General features: G+C 38.3%; 1 protein-coding gene across 26 annotated transcripts in view; it reads right to left on the minus strand.

The window, feature by feature from the left end:
* Positions 1-20,346, minus strand: part of SGMS1 (sphingomyelin synthase 1) — a 350,796-nt gene that overhangs the window by 53,157 nt on the left and 277,293 nt on the right. The window lies entirely within an intron of this gene.

Here is a 20,346-nt window from a genome sequence, read left to right on the forward strand (position 1 = left end):
AATGGTGTGAAAGTGGAGTTAAAAGACCACTTAATAAGTTTCTCTAGATTCTCACTTTGTACAGCTGAGCAACTGCCTCTTCCCCACACCATAGAATACTGAAGTTTATCCTCTGGAAAAGAGAAATGGAGAGTTTCTAGAGTAGTGGACATTAAACACAGTTGAAAGCAGCGGTATCTGACTAAAAACAAGGGACAAAGTGAAAGTTGCAAAAAGATTAAGTAGGATCTGCCCTTGCCTTTTACCTTCTTAGGCACCCAGAATAACTTGCAGGTTAATGATCAGATGAATTTTTTTCTAGAAATACCCAAGATTTTAAGAAAAAAGACTTAGGGATACTGATCATCTTACACTGAAACCATATAAACAAGCTCACCTCATGCAAAGAGTTTCCAAACAGTTTTATTTGTGCCTACTTTAAAATATGAAAAAAAAATCACCAGGTATCTGAAGAAACTCTCTAATAAATATAAAAGCCAGAGATGAAGATAAAAAACAAACAAACTAAAAGAACCTGGAAAACAGACTATGAAAAACTATTACTAACATTTTCAAAGACATAAGGTATCAAAAAAGAACAAGATGGTACCACAAAAAGGAGAGAGAATTTTAAAAAGAGAGCTCCTGTAAATTCCTAGTCAATATGAACAATTCAATAGGAACAATAGAAAAAGTTGAAAAAAAATTTCAGATGTGAAACAAAATGAAAGATGGAAAATTGAGAGAAGAGAATAATAAAAAAGCAATCTAGAAGCCCAAGATCTGAATAGCAGGAGTTCAAGAAAATGCAAGAAAAAAACAAACAAAGACTTAGAAATATTTTAAATCTAAAAAGAGAAAATTTAAAAAAATTATCAGAACTAAAGGAGACATGAGTTGCCAGACTGAAAGTTCATCAAATGTCCAAAAACAATGGCTGAAAGTACACTTTCTGTTATTACCATTCCACACTAATTAATTTTTTTAAAAAGGATAAGAAGATCTTGAAGAATGCTCCAGCCCCATCCTGCTTTTCACTTTCTGGTTGTACTTCCCTCCATCTCACCCCAACCAGAAGGGCTAGTCTCCATCCTTGACCTTCCTTATTAGGACTTTTGTCCCTAACCAGAAGAGCTACTGAGGACCTAAAGCACAAGGACAATGTTCCTGATATCCAAAACTAGAATTTTGATTGTACTTTCAATCACAAGCTTGTAATGGGCAATAGTGCCTCCTTAATACTAAAGAAGTGATGAGAACAATAACACCATAAACTTTACATACATGTTATGTAAAATAATCGTTTCCTCCAGCTTTTCTAAGGCAATTCAGATTTCAAACATATTTTTCCCTTCTCTCATACACCATCAAAATGTCCTAGAGGATGCAATATTTCAGTTTCTAAATGACTTCTCTCTTAGCATGTTTCTGCTACCCAGTAGTTGTTACAAATTCTTGATCAGATATGTGCTGACAATTTTTACTCAGAAGCATGGCCACTATAAATAACCTGAGGACTTTGGAAGGCTGACTGGGGCACCCAGTCACCACGCCTAACAAAGATAATCAAAAGCAACTAGGCTGAGCATGGTGGCTCACACCTGTAATCCCAGCACTTTAGGAGGCCAAGGCAGGCAGATCACCTGAGGTCAGGAGCTCAAGACCAGCCTGGCCAACACGGCGAAACCCCATTTCTACTAAAAATACAAAAATTAGCCAGGCATGGTGGAGCATGTAGTCCCAGCTACTCAGGACGTTGAGAATCTCTTGAACCCGGGAGGTGGAGATTGCAGTGAGCCGAGGTCGTGCTACTGCACTCCAGCCTGGGCAACGGAGTGAGACTCCATCTCACACACACACACACACACAAAAAAAAAGCAACTAATTTAAAGTATGTTTTTGGTTTTTAAATTGGAGACTTTCTAGTGTTGGTAACAAATTGATAGGCTGAAAGAAATGAACACAATTTCTTGATTAATATAACATATTCTAAAAACTAACTATACTGAAGTTTTTTTTAAAATTTTATTTTACTTTAGGTTACAAGATACACGTGCAGAGCATGCAGGTTTGTTACGTAAGTATACATGTGCCATGGTGGTCTGCGGTACCTATTAACCCGTCATCTAGGTTTTAAGTACCACATGCATTTGTTATTTGTCCTAATGCTCTCTCTCCTCTTGCCCCCAAACCCCTGACAGGCCCCGCTGTGTGTTGTTCCCCTCCCTGTGTCCATGTGTTCTCCTTGTTCGACTCCCACTTATGAGTGAGAAGATGAGGTATTTGGTTTTCTGTTCCTGTGTTAGTTTGCTGAGGACGATTACTTCCAGCTTCATCCACGTCCCTGCAAAGGACATGATCTAATTCCTTATTATGGCTGCATAGTATTCCATGGTATATATGTACTACATTTTCTTTATCCAGTCTATCATTGATGGGCATTTGGGTTGGTTCCATGTCTTTGCTATTCTAAATGGTACTGCAATAAACATGTGTGCATGTGTCTTTATACTAGAATGATTTATATTCCTTTGGGTATATACCCAGTAATATACTGGGTCAAATGGTAAAATATGCTGGGTCAAATGGTGTAAGTAATATGTTGGGTCAAAAGGTGTAAGTAATATGTTGGGTCAAATGGTGAAAAGCAACTGCAATAAAAGCCAAAATTGATGAATGGGATCTGATTAAACTAAAGAGTTTCTCCACAGCAAAAGAAACTATCATCAGAGTGAACAGGCAACCTACAGAATGGGAGAAAATTTTTGCAATCTACCCATCTGACAAAGGTCTAATATCCAGAATCTACAAGGAACTTAAACAAATTTATAAGAAAAAAAAATCCCATCAAAAAGTGGGCAAAGCAGTTAGAATGGCGATCATTAAAAAGTCAGAAAACAATAGATGCTGGAGAGGTTGTGGAAAAATATAAACGCTTTTACACTGTTGGTGGAAGTGTAAATTAGTTCAACCATTGTGGAACACAGTGTGGTGATTCCTCAAGGATCTAGAACTAGAAATGCCATTTGACCCAGCAATCCCATTACTGGGCATATACCCAAAGGATTATAAATCATTCTACGATAAAGACACATGCACACGTATGTTTATTGTGGCACTATTCACAATAGCAAAGACTTGGAACCAACCCAAATGTCCAACAATGATAGACTACATTAAGAAAATGTGGCACATATACACCATGGCAAACTATGCAGCCATAAAAAAGGATGAGTTCATGTCCTTTGCAGGGACATGGATAAAGCTGGAAACGATCATGCTCAGCAAACTATCAGAAGATCAGAAAACTAAACACCATGTGTTCTCACTCAAAAGTGAGAGTTGAACAATGAGAACACATGGACACAGGGAGGGGAACATCACACACTGGAGCCTGTTGGGGGGTGGGGGGCTAGGGGAGGGATAACATTAGGAGAAATATCTAATGTAGGTGATGGGTTGATGGGTGCAGCAAACCACCATGACACGTGTATACATACCTATGTAACAAAACTGCACGTTCTGCACATGTAACCCAGATCTTGAAGTATAATTTTTTAAAAAGTGGGCAAAGGATATGAACAGACACTTCTCAAAAGAAGATATCTATGCAGCCAATAAACATATGAAAAAAAGCTCAACATCACTGATCATTGGAGAAATGCAAACCAAAACCATAATGAGATACCATCTCATGCCAGTCAGAATGAAGTTAAGTTTTGCAGTCCACTGAGGATTATAAATTCTCATTAGCTGGGTAACCAATGGTTTTCCATTTCACTGAGAAAAAGTCTACCAAAGTATGCTTATAAAATTAAATTGGAGTGACTGAGGTAAAAAGCCTAATTTAAGGAACACAACCCTAGGGACTAACATCAAGTTTCAAAATTAGCAACAACTCACAGGCCCAGATAGGAGAAATCAAGTTCAAGTCTACCTCCCAAAATAAATTTCTAATACTTATTTAGATAGCTACAAAAGATCAAACTATTTTCAGACTAGAGAACATGCACAGGGATAAATTCTAAATTCATGGCGCTTAAATGTATATCCTTTGAGCATTCCTCGCCATGACAGCACCACTTGCGTGCCCACCATGTTCTTTGCTCCCATATATGGTTCTCCCTGTCTCCTTCTGCTGGTCTCCTGGAGGTAAAAAAAGAATCAAAAGATTTTAAGAAAAGCACATGTAGATCTCTACCTAGATCTCCACACCAGTCCCTACCCTTAATGCATTAAGGTTTTCTTTTCCTGACAACAATTACGTTAATTCTTTGAAAACAAATATCCATCAATCAATTCATTACATACTTTCCACTCACCGCTGACTGTGACTTCTTGCTTCTAACTAAGATGTGCTAATTTCCCAAACTTCCAGGTCCCACTTTCACTGAGCTTCTCTATTAACTAACTGCTGGTTAAAAGCACCAACGTTTGGCTCTCTAGAGGATAATCCTTATCCATGAAGTAGGTCACCACTGGATCACAGGATCAGGTTGTAAAGTGACCACAGCTCTAGTTTTGGACTAAGGTAAAATATCACCAGGGGGCAGCGCAAAGTCTGTGAAATTACACACTCATCCCAGTGCCCTTCTCAAGTTATACAGCATCTTAGAGATAGCTTCCAATAGATGTCCTGGGACCAAGTGACAAAACTATGTAATGGAATTGCAAGAACTAGAACCCCTGTTTTCTGAGCCATCAACTGATGTGCTCTCCTCTATATCCATGTGATTTTAATGTGCATTTAGTGACTCTACAATTAGTTGTTTCCATAGTTTTTCATGCAAACATACTGCATATCTAAGCTATCTTGCAGTCATACAAGACCACATCTAGGACACTTCAAAGAAATACAAAAGCTTAAGAATTAAACAGCATGTTGTTTTCTAGAAGGACTAATCTCAAAACCATCACTACAAATATTTATTCTTGCTTTATACTAATTTTTTTATTTTTTATTTTTTACTTTTTGAGCCGGAGTCTCGATCTGTCACCCAGGCTGGAGTGCAATGGTGCGATCTTGGCTTACTGCAACACCTGCCTCTCGGGTTCAATCAATTCTCCTGACTCAGCCTCCCGAGTAGCTGGGATTACCGGCACCTGCCATCATGCCCAGCTAATTTTTGTATTTTTGTAGAGACAGGGTTTCACCATGCTGGCCAGGCTGGTCTTGAACTCCTGACCTCAGGTGATCTGCCCTCCTTGGCCTCCCAAAGTGTTGGGATTACAGGCGTGAGCCACTGCACCCGGCCAATACTAAATTTTAATGAGCTTTCTTCTCTCACTTCCATAACTATAATTCAACATAACAAAACTAGAGCCTTGCAATTAATCAATGACCACTGAACTGTAAAGAAATTATATAAATTATGTAAGTTTTCAAATTAGTTAACCAAAGGAATTATAAAACAATTTGTAAAATAGATAAAAGATTTGAACAAATACGGCCAAGGCTATTTTGCATTAGGTCAAATAAATACTTCACTCTTAGAAAGCCTTGATTATATATTACTGTGGAATGTTACACTTAAAGAACCAAGGCTCAAAATAAGTTATACATAAAAGTGTTCACAAGTTCACAAGCATTTATGAAGTCTCCAACATTAACGTATATATAACATCAAACATATGAACCATAGCTTTCAATAAATTATGATTAAAAACCTGTAGACAAAATACTCCATAAACAAGCCTAAAAGATAAATGACAACAGGGGACAGAATATTTTAAAAATCCATCATACACTGTAAATATGAAGAGCAGATATTTTCTTAAAAATCTGATAAGAAAAAGACTTTACACAAAGATTACAGGTCAGGTGCAGTGGCTCACACCTGTAATCTCAACACTTTGGGTGGCCAAAGCAGGAGTATTGTTTGAGCCTACGAGTTCAAGACCAGCCTGGGCAACATGGCAAGACCCTGTCTCTACAAAAAATTTAAAAATTGGCCCAGTGTGATGGCACATGCTTATGGTCCCAGCTACTTGGGAGGCTGAGGCAGGAGGATCCCTTGAGCCTGGGAAGTTGAGGCTGCAGTGAGCCATGTTTGTGCCACTGCACTCTATTCTGGGTGACAGAGTGAGACTCTGTCTCAAAAAGTAAAATAAAAATAAAAATTACAAATAGGTCAATCACATACATATGCAAAAAAAAAAAAAAAAAGCAAACAAAAAATCCCATCAACAAATGTGGAGGAAAAAAGTTCAATCTCACTAGTTACAAAAAAAGAAAGACATATTAAAACAACAGCAAGATGCCATTCTTTAGCTATCAAGATGGCAAAGATGAAAAAGGGCTGCACTGAAAAGAACCAGTTTCAACAAAGGTCCAAGTTCTGCCAATTCTACCTCTTAAGTATATCATAAATCCATCTACAGTCATGTGTCACTTCACGACGAGATACCTTCTAAGAAATGCATCATTAGGTGATTTTGTCATGGTGTGAACATCATAGAAAATGTATCTGGACAAACCTAGATGGTGTAACCTATTACATACCCAGGCTGTATGGTATAGCCTATTGCTTCTAGATTAAAAACTTGTACAGCATTCTACTGTACTGATTATTGTAAGCAACTGTAACATAATGGTAAGCTTTGTGTATCTAAATGCAGAAAAGGTACTGTAAAAATATGGTATAAATAATAAAAATTGGACACCTATAAAGGGCACTTACCATGAATGGAGCTCGCAGGACTGGAAGTTGCTCTGGGTGAGTCAGTGAGTAAAGTGGTGAGTGAGTATGAAGGCCTAGGACATTACTGTACACTACTGCAGACTGTCAACACTGCACACTTAGGGTACACTAAATTTATTTAAAAGTTTTTCTTTCTTCAATAATAAATTAACTTTATCTTACTGTAACATTTTACCTTATAAATTTTCTAATTTTTAAAATGTTTTGACTCCTTTGTAATAACACTTAGCTTAAAACACAAATGCATTATACAGCTGTATAAAAACATTTTCTTTATATCCTTATTCTATAGGCTTTTTTCTATTTTTTAAATTTTAATTTTTTTTTTACTTAAAAGAAAATTTTTTTTTAAACAAAGACACAAGCCAGGCATGGTGGCTCACGCCTGTAATCTCAGCACTTTGGGAGCCTGAGGTGGGCTGATCATGAGGTCAAGAGATTGACACCAGCCTGGCCAACATGGTGAAACCCTGTCTCTACTAAAAATACAAAAATTAGCTGGGTGTGGTGGTGCATGCCTGTAATCCCAGCTACTCAGGAGTCTGAGGCAGGAGAATCACTTGAACCCAGGAGGCAACGTTTGCAGTGAGCCGAGATCGTGCCACTGTACTCCAGTCTGGCGACAGAGCGAGACTCCATCTCAATAAAAAAAAAAAAAAAAAGACACAAACATACACATTAGCCTAGGCCTGCACAGCGTCAGGATCATCAATCTCACTGTTTTCCACCTTCCACATCTTGTCCCACCAGAAGGTCTTCGGGGCAATAACATGCATGAAGCTGTCATCTCCTGTGATAATGATGCCTTCCGGAATTCCTCCTGAAGGACTTGCTTTATAGTTAACTTTTTAAAATACATAAGTAGAAGGAGCACATTCTAAAATAATGATAAAAGGTACACCATAGCAAATACATAAACCATTAACAGAGCCAAATACTATCATCATCAAGTGTTATGTAAGGTACATAATTATATATGCTATGCTTTTATACAGATGGCAGTGCAGTAGGTTTGTTTAGACCAGCATCATCACAAATGTGAGTAATGTGTTGTACTAGGATGTTAGGACAGCTATTACACCAGTAGGCTATATAGGTTTTTTCATCTGTGTTATAATCATTTGGGACCACCATTGTACAGACAATTTGTCATTGACCAAAATGTCGTTATGCCACGCATGACTCTCCTTTCCATTGTAACCACCATGGTTCAGGTGGCATTACATTTCATCAGAATTACTGCCAAAGCTTCCTCAATACTGCTCCCGTACACACCCTATCCCATCCAAACACAAACTGCACAAGGCAGCAAGAGAACTTTTAAAACTGTGTAATTCTCATCTTTGAATTATTGCAGTAACTTCCCACTGTTCTTAAAATAAAACCCACGCTTCATTATTTCATATTGTACAAGACCATTCCTGCCTTTGTATGGTGGAGTTCTACAACTGCACACTATACTTCAATTACTTTGGCCTATTTGTAGTTCCTACCTCACAGACTTTGAACATGCTATTGTCTCCACCTAGAACACCTCCACCCTGTGTTTCACATGATGGGCTTCCAGTCAATATTCAGGCCTCCACTCCCATGTCATCTCTTCAAATAAGCCTTCTCTGAGCATCCTCTTTGACTTAGTACATTCTGTGCTGCTGTAACAGAATTGAAGGCTAGGAAGTTCAATCTCAAGGGACTGGCATCTAGTGAGGGCCTTCTTGCTACGTCATCCCATGGTGGAAGGCAAAAGGGCAAAGGGGGTGAGCTCATCCTTTTATATAAGGGAACCATTCCTGTGATAATGGCATTAATCCATTCATGAAGGAAGAGCCCTCCTGTTTGAACCACTTCTTAAAGGTCACACCTCAGAACACATTGCATTCAGGATTAAGTTTCCAACACGTGAACTCTGGGGAACACATTCAAACCACTGCACTCTTATTTATATAATCTTACTTGCTGAATGTCTTTCTGCCTTACCAGAATCAAAGCTCCATAAGGGAAGGTCCCTTGGTTGTATTTTTCATTATTGTATTCCCAGGAGCTAGCACGGTGCCCGGCACACGCTAGGCAGTCAATATAAATATGTTTCATGAACAACAAAAAGCGAATACTACAGAAAGAAGGTGGCCAACTACGTTTGATCATAACATACTTATTAAATCTAGATTCTTCACAGTATGAGACCTATTATATTAACTTCCTTAAAACTTACTTTTTCCCAAATATAAAAAAGAACAAACCTATAAACTGGAGATTTCATCAAAGAAAATTAATTTTTAAAAATAAGAATCTCTTAAAAAACACAGCTAATAGGCCGGGCACACGGTGGCTCACGCCTGTAATCCCAGCACTTTGGGAGGCCGGGGAGGGTGGATCACGAGGTCAGGAGATCAAGACCATCCTGGCTAACATGGTGAAACCCCATCTCTACTAAAAATATAAAAAATTAGCCGGGTATGGTGGCGGACGCCTGTAGTCCCAGCTACTCGGAGGCTGAGGCAGGAGAAAGGCGTGAACCCAGGAGGTGGAGCTTGCAGTGAGCCGAGATCATGCCACTGCACTCCAGCCCGGGTGACAGAGCAAGACTCTGTCTCAAAACAAAAAACAAAAAACAAAAAACAAAAAACACACACAGCTAAGATTTTTACATGGGAAAGTATATACCTCCTTTAATCATACCATTTCTTTTTGAGATTTGCTCAAGGAGGAGAAAAAAATCAGTGAGCCCTACTGGCCTTGGTAAAAAATTTCTTAAATATATAAAGGCAATCAGTCAACCTTAAGAGAAGGTCCAGAGAGGTTCCTAATTTTTTTATTCTTTGCTATAAGAAAAGGAAACTTAAATCCAAAGTCAATGCTATAATATAAAAACAAAAATATTCAAAACATTATTTCACATTTGTACAACGATAAAATAGTTGACTTTTTTCTTCAGATTGTATATATAGCCATCTTCCACATAAAACTTAGCCCTCATTCTTTTCAAAGCTATCAAAATCCTCCTCAGCAGTACATTTAATCAGATTTCTAAGGGTATCATCATAGGAAATACAACCTAAACACAGGCCCTTATAGATGTTTCCCAAAAGCTTTTGAAAGTATGATAATTTCCACATCCTTTACAGATGAGTTGTTCATTAATTTGTACTAGCAACTGAGACACTGGTAGGAATAATAAGATAATACAGGCACATCTGAGCAACACAGTATCAGGATGGCATGTCCTTAATTATTCCTTCCCAAACAGGTCCTACGCACTAAAATAGAACTGCAGGCATCACTGTCCTAAGTTGTCTTAATGCTCAGATCATGGAATGTTCAATTTTTCAAAATTCTGGATGCATTAATACCCAAACCATTTGATGAAAAGTCAGTTTCATATATGGGAGAGCATTATGTGATCATAACCTGAGACGGTGGCATGGCTCATTAAAAGCTTTTCAAGATTTTGTCAAATGATCTAAAGATGTAAACTGTAAGATCAAACAATTTAACTTTCAAATGTCACAGGTTACTTCAGTATAAAAGACACATAAGGAACAAGGAAAAATACGGATTTAATTTGTAAAAGAACAAAATGTTAGTCATAAAGATAAAAACTGGAAAAATGACTAAGAGCGGCAATTATGTATTAATACTACATTGGGAGAAAAAGATTCTCTCAGTACAAGAGGTAAAAATCTAGCACCTAGAAATACCCAACAATGGCTTCTAAAATTATTTCTGGAAACTACTTTCTTACCATAAAATAACCGTTAGCAGTCCCATAGGTATCTATTCCACATCTTGACCATGTGCTACTCCTATGGTAGAGGAGTCAAACTATCCACATAATATTAAGAAGCTAAGTACACATTATATAGACATCCTGTTCATTATAAGAATTTGATCAGCATTCAGAGAACAGATTATGAAAGCACTCTGGCAAAGGCATAGCCACATCAATTGCACTGAAGACACAGCTGAAATTCATCTTCTATTTATAAACCTAATGAGCTTTTCTCTTTGGCACAAAGCAGGCCAGCACTAAGCAGCTAATGACTGATTATATTAATATATATTTACAAAAGCCAAATCACTGAATCAAAATAAAATCAAACATTTACTAAGCACCTACTATGCACAAAGCATTGTCCTGGGCATTCAGTGAGCCACAAAGAAACATACACCATGGTTGCTGCCTAACTAGGTTAAAACGTCCAAAACCAAATTCCTGCTCTTCTCCTCCAAGCCAACTCCTCCTGCATGCCTTCTTCAGCTTAGTAAATTGCAATTCCATTCTGTCATTTGCTCTGGCAAAGACTCCCAGCTGGTGAGTACATATGAGAGTGCACTCTCTCCAATCTGTGCTCCCCCCACCCCCACCACCACCATCTAATCTATTAGAGCAATCCTATCAGCTTTATCTTCCAAATATATCCAGAAACCAATCACCTCTAACACTGTGTGGTCTGTTTCTACCCTTGCCTCTTTAAAATCACTTCTATGCTCAAAACCCTTTGTGCTGGATCTCACTCCAAGTAAAAAAACCAAACCTCTTTCTTACTAGGCTCCATAAGGTCCCAAGTGATCTGGTTTCTGCTACCTTCCTGACCTCATCCTCTTCCCTCCTCTTAAGAATCCTCACTCATCCAGCCTCTCCCCACTTGCCCATTCTCACTTCAACCACTCTGGCCACTGTTTCTCTAATATGCCTACCATGCTCCACCTGAGTCTTTGCACTTGAGGGCCCTTCTTATGGAATATTCTTCCCCAGATATCCTCATAGCTCACTCCTTTGCCTACTTCAAGCCTCTGTTCAAATATCCTTAATATCAACTGAATGTCCCTTGACCACAACCTTTCATACTCTGTATTTTACTTGTTTAATGCCTTCGCAGCCCGAGGCAGGTGAAAAGTAAGATAATCTAGGATTGAGGATGGGGATAACAGAGTTTGCAGAACTCAGGACAGAGGGAACAAGAAATTCTAGGGCTGTGGTCAAGACTATTAAAAAAACTGTGACCACAGGTTAGGTTAGGGAGCCTGGGCAACCAAGCAAAAAGAAGTAAGGAAGTGGGATTAGGTAATTTCCTGGAGCTTGAAAGGAGAACAGGTTTGGTGGCTGTCTTGAGGGACTGGTGATGACTACAACATAAGAGGTGGGAAGGCAGACAAGGTAGAGATTTCTGGGCTAGAACAACCTAAGAGACAAAAAGATTTAAGGGTGTGACTGGTGCTTGTCAGTCTAGTCACAGAACATTGAGCACATGGATTTGTAAAATGGGTCATGGTTGAGAACACAGAAGGCATCAAACTTGATGTAGAGAGGAGGAATTTTTAAGAGTCAGGCATTACCTTGTAGCAGGCATGGCTCATGATAGCTATCAACTGGAGTGGATTCAAATAAAGACAGGCGGTAAGAGCACTGTAATTTATTAGTTGGCCAAGGCACAAATCTTGAGAAGGAGGGTTTGGCCACCATGGGAGAAATGATCAGGGGACAAGCTGTTTTGCAGAGTGGGACACATTTCTCTCAAGACAGAATGGAAGAGAGAGGAGTCAGGTGGTATCAGATTGAGAAGGGCTTGTCCTTGTAGCTTCACAGCCTGGCTGAAGTTCCACACAGACGTGAGAGATGGGAAGTAGTATAGATGGCAGAAGGCAAACACTAGTGTGCCCAGATTAAATTATTTGATCACATGTGGAGGTGTACAGACCTCAAAACAGCAAAGCATACAAGATGTATGTAAAGACTTAGAATGATATGAAAATAAAAATAACCCTTTTTTCCCTAACTAGTTTTCCTCACATTTTTTTAAGAGATGGGGTCTCACTATGATGTCCAGGCTAGACTCAAACTCCTGGACTCAAGCAATTCTCCTGCCTCAGCCTCCGGAGTAGCTAAGACTACAAGTGAGTACTACTGCAGCTGCCATTTGTTTATTTTTACTTTTTTACTCTTATAAGTCAAAGGTTTGGTCTCATGCTTTTATTTCTCCTAATTAAAAGGTAGATTTGCTGGGCAAAATCCAAGAAATGCAAAACAAATTTGTTTTTAAGAGGTGAAAGCACTTTCACATGGCAGTTAACAATGTACCACAAGCCATGTCTTCAGAGGGGGGTATGTTCGCTGTGGTGTGGGGATAGAGGATATACACTAAAATGCACATAAGACCACAAACAGAAATACAGGATTTTTGTTTTGAAGTGAATTATCTGTCACCAGTCCCTAAAGATGTGCCTTACTCTTGCTGGTTTCACCTTAACAGACATCTTCTTACAATTAGGAACTAGAGAGTCCCTCGACCTCCCGGCTGAGTTAGATAGGGCAACTGATTCTCTAAAGAGATTCCCCCAGATTCTATCAATGAGCATTTTTTAAAAATTATACTTTAAGTTCTAGGGTACATGTGCACAACGTGCAGATTTGTTACATATGTATACACGTGCCATGTTGGTGTGCTGCACCCATTAACTCATCATTTACATTAGGTATATCTCCTAATGCTATCCCTCCCCGCTCCCCCAACCCCACGATAGGCCCCAGTGTGTGATGTTCCCCTTCCTGTGTTCAAGTGTTCTCATTGTTCAATTCCCACCTATGAGTGAGAACATGCGGTGTTTGGTTTTTTGGCCTTGCGATAGTTTGCTGAGAATGATGGTTTCCAGCTTCATCCATGTCCCTACAAAGGACATGAACTCATCTTTTCTTGTGGCTGCATAGTATTCCATGGTGTATATGTGCCACATTTTCTTAATCCAGTCTATCACTGATGGACATTTGGGTTGGTTCCAAGTCTTTGCTATTGTGAATAATGTCAATGGGCATTTTTTAAGATGGGCAGCTCTACAGAAACAATTTCCATGAAAAAAGGTTACTCATATCCAGAGTGAGCACAACATTAGACTAAGAAAGGCAGTAAGGAATTATCAGTTTAAGAACTTCTTGCAACAGTCTCCCTGGAAATGTTCTGATATGTTCTACTTGCTGATTGTCTTAGCCTGTTTTCTGTTGCTAGAACAGAATATCTGAGACTAGGTAGTTAACAAAGAAAAAAAGTTTATTTTGGTTCATGATTCTGGAAACTGGGAAGTCCAAGCTCAGGCAGCTACATCTGGTTGGTTTCCGGTGAGGGCCTCATGCTGCATCAAAACATGTCAGAAGGCATCTCAGGGTGAGATGACTCACAAGAGAGAGCCAAACTGGCTTTTATAACGGATCCACTTTCATGATAACTAACCCACTCCCATGATAACCCATTCATCCATTAACCCATTAATCTATTAATTAATGAATGGGTTACTCCATTCATAAGGGCAGAGTCCTCATAACTCAATCACTTCTTAGAGGGCCCATCTCTCAATACTGTTACACTGGGAATTATCTTTCAACAAGAATTTTGGAGGGGACAAACATTCAAACTATAGCACTGATGGAAGATGTTTTCATCATGTCTTCTAATCTTTAGATGTATGCCTTTTATTACAGTAGTCACTTCTTTTCTGGTACCCCATACTTCTCAGCTAATGAGATTTTGGACTCTATCTTGAACTGCAATGGGTTGAGATTTGGGGGACCTCAGAATGATACATTAGTTTCCTGCGGCTGCTGTAACAAATAACCACAAACTGGGGGGCTTTAAACAGAAATGCATTATCAGTCTGGAGGCCAGAAGTCTGAAATCAAAGTATTAGCAGGGACATACTCCCTCCGGAGGCCCTGGGAAAGAATTTGTTCCTTGCTTCTCAATCATCTGGTGGCTACTGGCATTCCGTGGCATTCTTCCATTTGTGGCCACATCACTCCTATCTCTGCCTTCACCTTCACATTGCCTTCCCTTCATGTCAAATCTCCCTCTGCCCCTGTCTTATAAGGATACATATGATTGCATTTAGGGCTTACCTGGATAATGCAGGATAAGCTCCTCTTCTCAAGAGCCTTAATCACATGTTTTGCTTCAAAATGTTTACTCCTAATAACCAAGATATCCAAATGCCAGCTCTTGAAATATTTTCAGTGATTTTGCTTCTACCTTGGATTTTTTAGGAGCCATAATTCAAGAGCAGTGTATCTTCTTTTAAAACCTTAGATCTGTGTTTATACATTTCACTTGCAGCTTTTACACTAGCCTGTTTCCTGGAAAAGTCTTTCACACTTGATTAATGGAGCCATCTCCTTCTTTTTACTGATTCCTCTTCACATTCCTTCTTTACGGCAGAGCAACCCAAACAAAACAACTCTTTTTAAACTAAGGGCATACCAGAGAGAGATGGGAAGACAGAAAGAAACAGACTACAATTCACTCATGTTTTGCTTAAGTTTTAGAACCTATGGCTAAAAATTTTAACTTTGATTGCATTCTATAAAGCATCTAACCTGAAAAATGTAGATTCTTCAGCAGATCATAAACAGAGACTGAGACAAATGAGTCCTAAAGTCTGTCCTAGGCAAAGTTTCTTCATTCACAGCCAACTACAGCAGTAAAATTTAAAATGTTTTCAGAACCACTCAAAGGCATTATTCATACACTAATTTGTAACTTCTATTCAAGTACCCCAAACTCATATATATATAGTAAGATGTAAAACCTTTGGTGGATTAGTATAGCACTTAGCACAGAATAGGCTCTGAAAAAATATTTGCTGAATGAATAAGTGGATTTTTTAAGTGGGATTAATCACTACTAGTGTCTAGCGAATAGGAGTACTTTCTCTTACTTGATATCTTAGTACCTACCTGATGTTGACTATCCATTTTTAAGGAATATCAAAACAGTGTCCACAAAAATGACAGGACAATGCACTGAGCTTGGGGTTACTACATTATTCTCAAATGAGTAGGGAGGTTTTTTCTTCCTAAAACCCATATCGTATTGAACATCTACTATTAAAGCACTATGTATTCCTGATAGTGTAGGGGAAAAAGGAGCACAGGCTAAGGCAGAATATATGGAATAAAATATGCCAAAAGTATGAAATAGTAGACAAGTACAAATAACATATGCTCAGATTAAATAAGAGCAAAAATTAGTTAAGACTGTCATAACCTTTATGACAGTCATAGGGCAATGTGACATTATTTACCAAAATGTATAATATACTTTAAGCCCCAGGAATTCCATCTCTTACTTACAGATATATTAAAAATGAGTCAAGATGTGTGTTCAAAAGTGCAGCCCTATTTATGTAACACAATTTCCAAAAGCACCTAAATATCCTTCACTGTGGTTTGGATAAATAAATTTGATGCCTCCTCACAACAGAATACCATGTGGTCATTTCAAAGAATGTGGTATATCTGTACATACCAACATATCTGTGACGTAGAAATATATATTAATTGAAAAATGTATTTATCATTCACATATATGTGGGCATATACATTTATATATATATGTGCACGTGTATGTAAGCATAAAACATCTAGAAACATATACATACAGAGGCTACGGGGGGACAGGGATAGAGAATTGGAGAGGGTCAGGGAATTTCAATTGCTTATACATGATTTATAAATAATAATTACATATCATTCTATGCTTTCAAAAAACTAAAGATTACAGAGAGAGTAGGAGGAAAGACGAAAAAGAGAGAAAAGAAGAAGGGTTTCCTAAGAATTCTCAAGTCCAGGACTTACATATACATTTAAAAATATATGCAGCAATTGTGACACAGCCACCAAGGCCAGGCAGTCATGGAATTCACCTTCTCTTGCAGTCATATTTTCTAGAGATTTCTACTCCCACCCCTCTTTGGGAACCCATGTTGCTTGGGACCTGCCCCAAACTTCCTGGCAACGGCAGTTCTGGCAAGAGCAACAGGAAAGAAAAACAGAAGAGAACAGAGCTCTTTTGCCCATCTCAAGGCCTGAAGCTTGAGTAAGTGACAAAATTACCAGCAGACTGAGCATTATTCAGAAAGACTCACCCAACCAGGACCTATATCTCGGTCACCAAAATAAAACTTCCTTTTTCTATCTAAGATCTGAATCAAAAAATGGGACAGGCTGAAATACAGACTTTTAAAAATCCTCCCTTGGCTGGGCGCAGTGGCTCATATCTGTAATCCCAGCAGTCTGGGAGGCTGAGGTGGGCGGATCACCTGAGGTCAGATGTTTGAGACCAGCCTGGCCAACACAGTAAAACCCTGTCTCTAATAGAAATACAAAAATTAGCCGGACATGGTGGTATGTGCCTGTAGCCCCAGCTACTTGGGAGGCTGAGGCAGGAGAATCGCTTGAGCCCAGGAGGCGGAGGTTACAGTGAACTGAGAGTGCCACTGCACTCCAGCCTGGGCAACACAGTAAGACTCTGTATCAAAAAAAAAAAAAAAAACTCCTCTGTCCTTTCTAATGTTGCAAGCTGTAAAAATAACACCAGCAGAAGAATACAATCATAGGGATGGCTACCCAGGTCTGGAGTATGTTCCTAGAAACCCAGATTAGAAAGAGACGTGGGCTTTCTCAGTTCCCCCAGGTCCTCAAGTTCCTCCTCAGCCCATTAGCAGAATCAGTACAGAAACGTCCATGCCACTGCCTACCTGGCTTCATCCTGCTGCCAGCGGAGTGCCAAAGCTATGGAATGAGGTGTGGGCTACTGAAAGACCATTCAGAACCCGTTCCCCAAATATTACTTGTACACCAATTTGCTACCTCTTCATACCACCTATAATATTATTTACTTAATACTGTTCTTTAAACTGGCTCACACTCTCTTTTTTTAAACTAAGTCTTGTTCTAAGCAACAATATCTGTGAAAACAGGTATTTGATGGCATTTTTCTTTTTGAGACAGAATCTTACTATGTTGACCAGGCTGCGGTGCAGTGGTGCAATCACAGCTCACTGTAGCAGTGACCTCTTGGGGCCCAAATGATCCTCCCATCTCAGCCTCCTGAGTAGCTGGGACCACAAGCATGTGCCACCACACCTGGCTTTTTTTTTTTTTTTTTCCCAGAGATGGGATCTCACTGTTACCCAGGCTACTCTTGAACTCCTGCACTCAAGTGATCCTCCTGTCTCAGCCTCCCAAATTGCTGAGATTACAAGTGTGAGCCACCATGCCTAGCCTTGATGACTGTTAAAGAAAACAAACAAAAAAACAAAAAAATACTAATGAACATTAAAACAAATATATAACCAAGAATTTAAAAAGGGTTTGCCTGAGTCGCATGGTATATGAAAAAGTGATTGTGAACAGTGTTCTAAAAGAAAAAAAAGAAGAAGAAGAAGAAGAAAAAAATCCGTAACATTCTGGAAAAATGATCTGAGGTGCAAGCAAAAGCACTGTAAACAAACTTTGGGAGCACTGCCTACACAAAAGCATGGTTCTGCCACCCATGACTACAGCATCTTTTGTCTTTAGCTAAAAAAGCAGTTGGAGTAAATAAATGGAGAAAGGAGATGAGAAAAAAAAATCCTTTCGTGAATTTTCTCTATCACTATTATTTGGTTTTCTTTAGATCCAATTGCTTTTGGCCTTAGGGATGTCTTTTTGTTCTGAGTCCAAGTATTTAACAGACAACTTCAGTTTGAGATGATGAAAATGATGATTCTACAACAATATGAAAAATGATTAAAATGGTAAGTTTTTGTGTATTTTGCCAGATTTTAAAAATTAACAGTAATAAAAGCCAACCACACTCAGCAAATGAGCTAAGGAGAATCTAGAGAAGTTGCCCACAGTGGGCTTGGGCAGGCTCGAGGGGTGGCCTGGCACAGCCTATGTAGCAGGTCAGCCTTTATCCCTTGACCTTCTCTATCTGTTACCACTCAGGGGGTTTAACTGTGGTGTGGAAGGAAAAATAGGGCGGTCCAAGAAAGAATGAAATCTTAACCTGCTGGCTGGCTAAACGTCAGTATCTTTTTGCTGCCAAGTTTGAAAAAGGAGAAAGTGGCACTCCGGGTCTCTTTCTAGCTGTGAAACGCAGGGTGGAAGGTGAGTTGTCTTTTTCTTTCCTTTCAATACATTTTTCTGAGACTATTGAGGTTGAAACTATTAGATAAAACTAGATGGTTAGATTATATCTTGATATACACATATATCTCTTTTATATTAGGCAAGTTTTACATGGTAGTAACCTTAGAAATTAAGAATTGGGATTACATTTAATTGACAGCTGACCTGTGAGTTTCAGTTGGTATCAGCTAATCTAAGGGGGAAAAGAAGAACTCCCATATACAATAGGAAATTAAACAAATCAGTGCCCTTAGAAGCAATCCCATACAATTGTAAAGTATCTTCTTGGAAAATGTTCAAGGATATAGAAAATGCATGATCATGATTTTGTGACATCTATATCACAGATATATATGCATAGAAAATAAGAATTTAGGTCTACATACAAAACTGATACAAGTTACCCCTGGTGACTTAACAATTCTGCATACTTTCTCACAGGCAAATATTTCTTATAATGAATAGCTACTATTTTTATAATCAATAAAAAGCTATAAAGACTTTTCAAAGGTGGAGACCCTTCAAGAAAACACACACACAAACACACACATACACACATACACACACACACACACACACACTTCCCCACTCCATTCTGACCAAAAAAAAAAACACACACACACAAACATTCATCCTCTATTATAAACAGCAACGGAGAGGAGGGACCCAGCGAGCTGACAGACTAAATTTAGCCGACAGATCTAAGTTACAGCTCCTCTCAAAAACCATCCCTGAAATAGTCCCGGTCTTATGAAATTGAATTTCATACGACTGTCACTCTGGGCTTCATTTAATGAGCTTCTAGTTTTATCAAATGGCCACAGGAATTACGTATTATTAAAAATAGCACCACACTATGCTAGCTGATCCAATGTCTTGGCAAACAGCAACTTGTTTTCTGCATTTTCATGAAATGCCTCACACATGTAAATCAAAATAACAAAGGTCAAAGTTTTTAAAGTCTTTAGAAGGAAGTTATTAACTTCAGGAGTCATAAACTCTACAATAGAGTCTTAAGAAGAAGAAAAAAAGTTTTTTTAAAGGAAGAAACGTATACTGAAGTCTTTTAATTGAAAAGACTTTATAAGATTATTGAATTATCTCGGCAAAAATTTTGGGTTAGTGTATTGTACCTATTTTACAGATGAAGACATGGAGGCTCAGAAAGTAAGTGATTTTAAATTAGATCTTTGTACTACATTTCTAATGATATCACATAGAAGAATTATGCAGAATTTATCATTAAATTGTTTACAGATGAATAGAGCCAAAAGATCCGTTTCTTCAAGTTTAAAAAGATTTCCATTGTAATTATATTTTATCAGTATTTAAAAATACTGCAGGATTTTCTTTTAAATGTGTATTCTTCTTTTGGGTTTAAAGTCTGAAAACAATCTACATATCTTTTCAAACTATCAATCTTTTAATAATATAAAACAAAAAGATGGCTTTCTTCTTTTATCTTTTGAATTAAACAGTATAAGCATCGCTTGTACAGGAAAGTTTGGAAAAGGTGGGCAGCAGAAAAAGAGATAAACATGACCTTTATAATCTGGAGACCCAGGATGTAGAAATTTTTTTTTAATTACAACACTTAATAATGACTAGTTTCATTTTCCTTGGTTAAAAAAAAAACTTTGATTTGCATACTTTCTCATGTGTTGTTTTAAATTGCCTTAATTCTCTATAAATATTGCTCTATTTACACACACACATATAATCTATATA

This window comes from Pan troglodytes, chromosome 8 (genome assembly GCF_028858775.2).
Source record: "Pan troglodytes isolate AG18354 chromosome 8, NHGRI_mPanTro3-v2.0_pri, whole genome shotgun sequence".
NCBI classification, from domain to species: domain Eukaryota; kingdom Metazoa; phylum Chordata; class Mammalia; order Primates; family Hominidae; genus Pan; species Pan troglodytes.